Consider the following 10,301-nt stretch of genomic DNA (forward strand, 5'->3'; position numbering starts at 1 on the left):
ATTCGCGACTACTGTGATTTGCATTTCTTTGAGTCTAAGTGTTTCCTTAGAGTTTCCTCTTGTCCCTGGTGTGACACTTACGATGAAGAGCTTTTAGCGGAAACTGAAGCTTTTAGTTTCTCAGACTCCGCTTTTGATAATTATTAGGTTTTGTTTGTTTAAACAGTTGTTTTGTTTTGGGGAATGTAATCGGTACAGGTACTTGGTTATTGGTTTTGTTTTATGTTTTGTTTTAAGTATCTCTTTGATACTTGGTTTGTTTTAAGTATCGTTTGATACTTGGATTTGTTTTATGTTTTGTTTTAAGTATCGTTTGATACTTGGTTTTGTTTTATATTTTGTTTTAAGTATCGCTTTGATACTTAAGGAGTTTTACCAAAGTGTATCGATTGATACCTTTGATTAGTTTCGTTCAAGCTAGACATGAACAGATTTGTTTATTTAAAAGACCGCCTGTTTCTACTATAGAAAAGGCTGACTGCGACAGACAGTATTTCAATATACTTGGTTGAACCGTTACTTCTTTGTTCCCCAGTACACTCTCGAAGCCTGCTTTAGTTCTCAGCTCTCGCCTCCTCCCTGGAAGAGCAGGCCACCTGCTAACTACTGTACTTATTACCGATAACGTGATTAGCACCCTGCGAACACGTTACAGATACTATCCGGCCACCAATACCTTTGCTAAACCACCCCGCCTAGGTTAGCAGTCGAATAGTATCCTTTCAGTTTTGACCAACCTCACATAAGGCTATTTCATATAAATCGAAGTCAGGTGATATGTGGGCTTTTCTCCTGGTTCATTCGAAAGACTTGATGGCCTGCTGACCTGATTGCTAGCATTCTACTTAAAGGGTTCACAGCAGTGCTAAATATATAGAATTATTGCCTAAGGGAGCGTTCCTGTGAACACCACTCTGAGGTGTGGCGACACTCATAAGGCGTGTGTGACTGACCTTCAAGCGAGCGCTAGGTACCACTATGGGATATGGTCAACACCGATATTCTACAGGGTGTGACGAACTGGTAGATCATCCTTCTTATTACCCTAGACAAGATAATTGAACCAAGAATTCTCCAGAGTCCAGACCGAGTGACCCTATGTGATTCCGTGGGCTATCAAGGTATTGACCTCCAGTGACCACGGCCGCTAGTAGCCAAACTCCCTCCACAGCTAGGCGATGGGCCACATCACCCCGCTCAGAGACCCGGCGAATGGCTGGGTCTAGCAGTCTCTCCTGGAGCTTAATACTGTATCGTACCTCGGGGTATCTAGTGTGTGGACTAATTACTTTAGGTATTCTAACAGGCTAGGCCCTACTCTGCCCGCAATCTCAGTAAGTGTGCTCTGTCCCCCATCAGCAGCTTGGGGGAGTATGCCGGGGGGTCGTCCCAGGTTTAGGAGGATGGACAGGAAGCCACTGATAACCAGCTTGGTGATGCTGGAATGGATTGCGCATCCTCATATTTTGGTAGCACACATTCGCACTGTGGGTCTAGGTGAATATACAGCTGAGTATGGATTCATGAATCCTGGTTCGCTAAGGGAAATACCTCACCAGTCTATAAAATCTAATCATAGAACATGAACGAAACCAAGACTAATGGCCCTAATAGTGGCTCAGGTGGTGCACCTCTCTTCACCACTGTTGATAGCAGATGATATATATATAATTATATATATATGCAGGTGAAACAGAAAGCCTCTTGGCCCTTCTACCCAGAGCCTGCAATGATGGCCCCATTTGATGGCAGTCAACCACCTTGCTCCACTGTTTCCACATTAGCGGGATAGGCTATGAGATACATTCAAGAGCTTGAGCAATGATATACAGCACAGATATGGGCAATGATAGAACGGTAGCAGTTGGATATGGGATATGGCAATCGCATAATAAGACCATTATGTGTGGAATAAAGATATGTGTTTTGCAATTGACTAACCAAGAGAAAGGCCAGGAGTATATAAGAATCAAATATCACTCACTGATCCTTCTACCAGTCACTACATATACCCTGTCCTGCTGCACACATGTCTTCCTCTCCTTTCTGTACTCCTAGGCTAATAGTGGAAGACCCTCTTAAAGAACTCTCACTGCTTCCTAGCCTTCACGTATCTGATACTTCCAGCTTGTTTCCTTCCGATAGCTTCCATGCTTTCCAGCGACAAACAACGGTGCCGGATAATGATGACCCTTTTCCATACTCGTAGCATCTACTAGACTCTTGTACTTTCCAACCACAATAACCTTCTTTCAACGGCTGTAGGTGATGACCTTCCAACGGCTACGGGTAAGGACAATAGACAACGACAGTGGAGAACAACAGTAACAGTAAGCCTATCTAGCAGCTATGGCCTCCAACCTTAGTATGGGAATACGAAAGCAGAAGGAGATACCTGATAGAGAATGGATATGTGTGGTGATAGTTGGAAGGATGGGAGGATGGCCTCCTTGTACTTTACTTGTACATCTCCTATATTTAGTATAGTACCTGCATGGCTAAGCTTTTTGGATACTATTTCCTAGGAGATAGTATCTAGAATGGTTTGCCGCTAAGCCCATGATATTCAAAGGGCTCTCTCACCTGCACACATCACCCATTTAAATACAAACACAGCCATATACACCTCCAACCAGCAACACAACTGAGTGATTCCTTTTACCACCATCACAAATCAAATGTCTACCTTTACTCCAGGTTCAACAGTGTTCATACGTTTGACACCATGCAGGGCCATTATGATGAATTGTGGGGAAAACAGCTACAGGTCATCGAAGATCGTACATTCTCGATTCCCTACCTGAGACACAGCTTCCCTTTAGGATATAAGGCCGATCTTAAGGAGATAAGAGACGAGGCTTTTCTAGATCCGGAATTTGCAAAAGGCAAGGAGGAGAAAGTGTTCAAGGTACTCAAGGTTATTTGTCAGAGCTTTCTTGTAGAACAGATCGACTTCTTGTACATCAAGAGTTTGGTATAATCGAACGCAATCTATTGCAGAGCGAGTCGGACAAATGGTCAGATGTCGACTCTGAGACTGGGATACCAGTGGAAGACATGAATCTTGATTACAAATTAGGTGGTCAACAGGGTTCTGGTATATAGTATTTGTGTTAGTCCTTTTCTGACCCTTTCTGACAGATATATAGGAAAATCTTTTTCTCTTTCTTACCTCCTTGTGCGCAGGATTCTGAAAGGTCAACCAACTTCTTTTCGCTTCAATGACAACTATTGCTATTTGTTTGATAGCAATTCCTATGGCAGCGAGACGGATGCCAATTACCTGTTCCACCACTTAGATGATTAAATGTGGGCGCCTTGGATCCTGATGGATGAGGTGCTTGAAGATGCAAGTTGGAATATAAAAGACCACGGTTTGTTTGTAGTACTGGTGGCCGCACCTCTCAAGGTGAAAGATTCATGTCGGTGGGAAAAGGATAGGAATGTTGCTTTGAGCTATATGAGCAACTGAGGATGGGATGAGATTATAGCCGCTTTCACGTACCAGCTTCTTCTTCCTTCTAAGCAAAACATAAGCTAACTAAACTATCTTATAATAGTCTAGCAAAAGCCAAGCTCCCTACTACACCCCAAATTGCAACGCTCTTCACAATCTTTACATCTTTGGACCCCATTGCCAGGACCTGCCCACAGTCAATTTCCATAAAGAATAAATGTGATCATAATCGTAGCTTTGATGTCTACCTGGGTCAAATAGATGGTGAAATAGATATATTCTTTGCACAGGAGGGTTTCAAGGCGGCAGAGAATAGTATACATCAGCGTACTTCACATAGGATCGCTATTGTTGATTTGAGCCGTAATAGGCTATTATATAAAAACTGAATCGCTAGAAGATAGATTGCCCACAAGGTCTATGAGAAGGCACAGATGAAGTCGAAACTGATGTGTTCGAGCTCTATGATTGGCTCACCCACCAACGTCCACTTTGAACTGCAGCTGGCTCAATGTTCAAGGTATTCACATATGACAGGTTCAGAAATGGTTGACCTTTTGAGGCTTACTGGCATAAACTTCGAATTGAAAACCACAACATCCCGCCCCTCGAATTCATGACATCTTGGTCCAAATCTTCCACTCACTTCATGGATGCCAAAAACCTAGCCACCCAGGTTCCAGTAGAGGGTGGCCAGGATATTGAACATGAAGTGATCGGAAAATATTTTGTCTCTTATAATGCCAACTTTGAATTGGTTGATGGACTTGTTTTTAGTACTTTGAACACATTGATTCTACTACAATTCACCATTGCCAAGAGCCAAAATATCAAAGTCAGTGGGGTGAAGAAGCCTTGCAAATCATTGCCAACAATCAAAAATACACACCTTGTTTTTGTTATCTCAGAGGACTATAAAAATGAATACTTGAGAGCTCAGAATGTACTAGAAGCTAGAGATGTTAAGCCAAAGGCAAGGAACCTAAAGATCAACCAGTTTGGACTAGTTCTTATGGGGAAGATAATGGAATCAATGGCCCTTAGTGGGTCTTTTGAGGCAGTAGATGGGGGTAGAGATTCAGATAAAAGTAGGGTAGGGGGAACCATGATGGGAAGGATACTATTAGGAGTGCTAGGATCCGATACCTAGGAATCACCCTAAGTAGGGTAACCCCACCTGGAATCGGAATTTCTGGTCTCAAACACCCCTCCCCTCTGGCCTCCTTATTGGTGCCCTCATGTTAGCATAGATATCAATCTCAGTTGCGTCCTGTGACTATAGTGCTACAGAACTGAAGGTATCAGAATAATACCATATACATCATTGCTGTCCATCTGACCGGATCCTATTCGCAGGACATATGAGAGGGGACCTTCCGCTAGGTCTGGGAAGTAAATTGGAGTGAATCGGTCAACTACTCAGAGGGTTACTAGGCTTCAAAGATGTAATATTTTTGGTATGGGCCATATGTAATGGGATGTTTTTGCATAAAGAGATGACATTGAATGGTAATAGATCTCAACGAGAAACAAAAACATTCGCATTTACCAGAAGAGTCTAGAACTTTAAGGGACAATACCGTAGAAGCTAATGAACTTCATAGAGTGTTACAACCAGTTTTCAGAACACGTTGTAGCTGTCAGGTAATTCCCAATACTACTACAGTGATTGAAAGCCCTACCACCTAGAGCAACCAAGGGTTGCTGACCAAGAGATTAATTTTCAATCTGGTGGAATAGCTTTCTGCGAATTAGTAGGAAGTCCTTAGGAAGTCATCTATTGATTGGGTAAGGAGTTACAAAGGTTTGAAGTCAGACGAGTGGAAATATTTGTAATGACGATTACCTTTGCAGATATAGCCCACGGATGAAACAAATCATTTGATTAAGGGTAAAGACGATTGGGGCCAACTCAGTTCGATTTGAGAACTCAGTCATAAATCTAAAGACTCTAATGATCAGATAATTACAATTGGAAACAGCATCGCTTCCAGAGAGTTATATCTAATTTACCGAAAAGAGTGTGATGGTTTTCAGAGACTATAGATATTCGTCGCTTTGAAGAATACCCGACATTGCAAGTTGTAATGAGAGAGGTGCATAGTTGTATGACAAGTAGATAAAGTCTGCGAATACTCAGACACGGAATATAAATATTGAAGTACCTCCCAAGCTTTTAGACACCATCAAGCAATGGAGAAGAGACCTGAATAATAAAATATTGTTCTTACGATTCTATCTTACTTTACCAATTCCACTTCACTCTTAGCAGTCACAAACAAAACCAGTGAACCCAAGTCTTCCTAGACAATCTCTATTTATAGAAATAAATCTTGGTTGGCATAGACAACTCTGAAGTCTACCAGGTTGTCTCCGACTAACAGATACGGCGATGGGTGGCACATAGTAAGGTGTTGTATTACAAACAGAATTGTGACAAGGCGGATTGACAAAAAGGGACAAACATTTTCACATGACTCGTCTTTGTGAGTCATATGATGTTATGACTTTCATGCGTGACTCATATTCATGAGTTACAAGTTTCACACATGTGATGCATTTAGTACACATGACTTGTTATAAGGATTATGATTGGTTTAAGTATGTTGCGCAGTTGACTTGTGACAAGTCAACTAAGGATTTCACATAACTCATGATTGTGAGTCATAGGATATGGTAACATGAAGTATAAGTCACATAGGGTTAGGGTTGAGTAAAGTTTCTGTATTAATAGTGAGGTCCTGGGACCTCCAGTACACCACGCTCCATGGCTCCTATTTTCCTCCCACATAGTTTGGCAACACCACGTCAACTATCGTGGGCCCCCCCCCACTCCCCTCTGCCCCCTCGATGGTTCCTACCTAGGGGCACAGTTAACTCCTCCATCCTCTCTAGCTTTGGCCTCGCTTGTCTTTTGTCTGCTTAATGGAGGAGTTATCTGAGCTCGCCCAGATGTCCTATCTTGCTAATAGGGGCTTGCTTAGCTTTAGCACGGTCGGCTTCCTCTCTTTGCTTCCTGATGGCACTGGCAGTGGTGGATGTCCTTCTCCCCACTTGTACAATCCCCATTGAGGAACGCCTTGGCTAGCAACTTCGGGGTCTATCTCGCTGTGAGATCTGACCATACCCTCCTAGTCGTACGGTTCAAGTTTCGGTTGCCTTTCTCACCTTGCCCTTCCACCTACTTACTGCCGGTGGGATCCCTTCCACTAAGTAACACTATATCTCGGAAAATAAAGGACTACATGAAAGATGCGGTAATATGTTAGTTGGTCTACTGTCGGGTTTGCACTGGGGCCTTTGGCCCTACCTCTACTTTCCACTGCGGTTGCGTCGACTTGTACTCTACTGCCTTCCCTCCTTGGCTGGTACCCTACTACCTCCTCCCTCTGCCGCATGGTATTCCGGGGTTTCGGCCTGGTGTCTGCCCGTGGTCGATCTTTGGCTGGCACCCTACTGCTGGGCGGCATCCCCTCTGCCAAACATCCATTCTTTGGGCCTGGCAGCATGGCCTCTGTTCTCGATTGGCGGGCCATGGTATTGCACTACTTCTGTGGCTTAGCTAGTTGGGGGCGCTTGGCCTTAGGGCTCGTCGCCAGCTGCCCACTTCGGGGGCGGTTTTTTAAACAACAGCAAATCTGGTAGTATAGTAGGCAGTGGTTGTTTTCCTTTGTGGCCCCTACGGGTCTAGTAGTTTACGGGATGGAGTTTTTCCTTATGCTTTCCTGTCTAGCTTGTTCAGTTTCCTTTCTGTTGGCTACCTGTAGTTACTGGGTGGGGTTTTCTTTCGGGCAAGGAATCTTCTTGGGCCTTTGGTTGGCTTCTAGGCGAGACCCTTTTGTGTTCAAGTCATGAGGCCTGCAGGCTGGACACCGGAGTTGATCGCCCTTGGAGTGTGTGCAGTTGGGCCCATACCTGTAACGTGTTCGCAGGGTGCTAATCACGTTATCGGTAAAAGATACGATAGTTGGCAGGTGGCCTGCTATTCCAGAGAGGAGGCGAGAGCTGAGAACTAAAGGAGACCTCGAGGGTGTACAGGAGAACAAAGAAGTAACCGTTCAACCAAGCATATTGAGATACTGTCTGTCGAAGTCTGCCCTTTCTATTGTAGAAACAGGCGGTCTTTAAATACACAAATCTGTTCATGTCTTAACATGAACAAAACTAATCAAAGGTATCAATCGATACACTTTGGTAAAACTCCTTAAGTATCAAAGCGATACTTATAACAAAACCTAAAACAAAACCAAGTATCAAACGATACTTAAATCAAACCAAGTATCAAAGCGATACTTAAAACAAAACATAAAACAAAACCAAGTATCAAATGATACTTAAAACAAATCAAGTATCAAAGTGATACTTAAAACAAAACATAAAACAAAACCAATAACCAAGTACCCGTACCGGTTACAATACCAGAGGGTCTAAGGGGGAGGGGCTTTCTCTTAGTCCGGGGTGGAGGGGTTTTCTTAACGCCATAGCTAGCGCTGCATGTGATGTTCTTGTACCTTAAACAAGTAACTAAATGATTATAAAAAAAATTAAAAAAAAAGGACCTCCAGTACACCATGCTCCACGCCCTCTTCTTCCCCCCCCCCTATGTTCTACTTCTGCTCTCAACACCATCTGCATCTGGTGAATACGCTCCTATCACTTCATCATCCTCCTAGCCTACGCCCAGGGACTGTCCCTCCTTGCTAGGCCATGAACACCTCCGTACACTCACGTTCAGGCACGCCTGTGTCCAACCATGGTGCTGCCTCCCACCCTCCTATGTGACGATCGTTGACTGCCCCAATCCTCCCTATTCACGAAAACCTAGCTAGGCTGATCACCTCGGCGAGAGCCCTGCTACATTGGCCTCTCGAAAGTTTACCCACCATCTCCCATCAGGAGGTATTGGAACTCTCTACCGGGGAGTGCTACTTGCTCTCCCTTGTATCCTCCCTCGTGTATGGAATATCCGCCCTCTCCCGTACTGTTGACGAGCTTAACGCCAGAGTTCATGACCTATCATCTCAGATTGCCAACACTCTCCCTTCCCCGGACTCCCCGGTCAATGCCACCAACATTTCGGCAAACTCCATGGCCTCCCTCCAAGCATCCGTCAGGGATTTGTCCACTAGGTTGGTGGCAAACTCCACTCCACCACCCCAACCACCTGTGTTGGCCCCCACTGTCCTGCTTCCTAGGCCTTCCTGAAAGGGTAAGGAGCTAGCCACTAACACTCCTGCCCCTACCCTCCCTGAGGTGTTGCCCTCAGGGTACCCAGCTTCAGACAATCCGGACCTCCCCAGCTACGATACGGTGATAGGCAAGTACCGGGGCAACCCTGCTGTCTACGCGGCCAAATATCCCAAGACATGAGAAGCCCAGCAAGGGAGGGATGGCAAGTATCCCGACCCGGTTGAGTTCCTCCCAGGCATCCCCAACCCAGACAAACCCCCCCCTGGTAAACCCAGAATGTCCTATTCTGAGGCCACATCTTCACGGCCCTCAAGGTCTAAAAAGAAACAAGGTGGCTCTGCCTCCTCAGTAGCACAAGTCGCGAAAACAGTTCCAAGGTCAGGTAGTCCTCCCGCCCCTCGGCCCCTGCCCACTGCTGAGAGAAGGTTCTTTGCTCCTCGTTCTCTCGCTGCTCCCCACACCCTGAGCCGAGAAATTGCGGCTTCCTTCCCTGACACTATGGCAACGGTCTTTAAAGAGGCCAACTGCCCCCTCCCAAAAGCTTTTACAACCAAAGTTAATGACGGCGGCACAGTGACACTGTTTGCCCTTAATCCTCACACACTGGTAACTACATACGCTTTGTAACCTGTACGGGTACTTGGTTATTGGTTTGTTTTAAGTATCGTTTGATACTTGGTTTTGTTTTATGTTTTGTTTTAAGTATCTCTTTGATACTTGGTTTGTTTTAAGTATCATTTGATACTTGGTTTAGTTTTATGTTTTGTTTTAAGTATCTCTTTGATACTTGGTTTTGTTTTATGTTTTGTTTTAAGTATCGCTTTGATACTTAAGGAGTTTTACCAAAGTGTATCAATTGATACCTTTGATTAGTTTCGTTCATGCTAGACATGAACAGATTTGTGTATTTAAAGACCGCCTGTTTCTACGATAGAAAAGGCAGGCTTCGACAGACAGTATTTCAATATACTTGGTTGAACGGTTACTTCTTTGTTCCTTAGTACACCCTCGGAGCCTCCTTTAGTTCTTAGCTCTCACCTCCTCTCTGGAAGAGCAGGCCATCTATCGACTATTGTATCCTTTATCGTTAACGTGATTAGCACCCTGCGAACACGTTACACGCTTCCTACTACAAAGCCCTCTCCTCCCGTCTCAATAAAGCCTACCCAGTGGGCGAAAACCCCTACCTCTGCTTCCGCCCTTCGCCCAACGAGGTGCAACTAGCAGTCCACTCTCTACCTGTCTCATTCCTCCCTGACGATCAGGAGGCCCTGCTGGGCACCTTAAGGAAAACTATCCTAAATGTCAAGGAAGTATGCATCCTCTCAGCACGGTTCCTCGTTCAGCACGAGGAGAGTTGCCTCTCCAAAGCAAACACTTCATGCATCGTCACGGTGGCACCCATGGACGTGGACAAGATGGTAGGCAGGACCGTCCTATACGCTTCCCGTTGCCGGATTGAAAGAGCCTTCTTTGTGAACAAATTTACCCAATGCAAGAACTGCTGGGGCTACGGCCACCAGGCACCCAGGTGCAAAATCAACCACCCGGTCTGCCCGATATGCGCCCTCAGCCACACAAAGGCATCCCACCGCTGTCAGAACCCGACATGCCCCAAAGGTGGTAACCTCAAACCTGTGGCATACTGCTGCCC

This window comes from Tuber melanosporum (genome assembly GCF_000151645.1).
Source record: "Tuber melanosporum whole genome shotgun sequence assembly, scaffold_7, strain Mel28".
NCBI lineage: Eukaryota > Fungi > Ascomycota > Pezizomycetes > Pezizales > Tuberaceae > Tuber > Tuber melanosporum.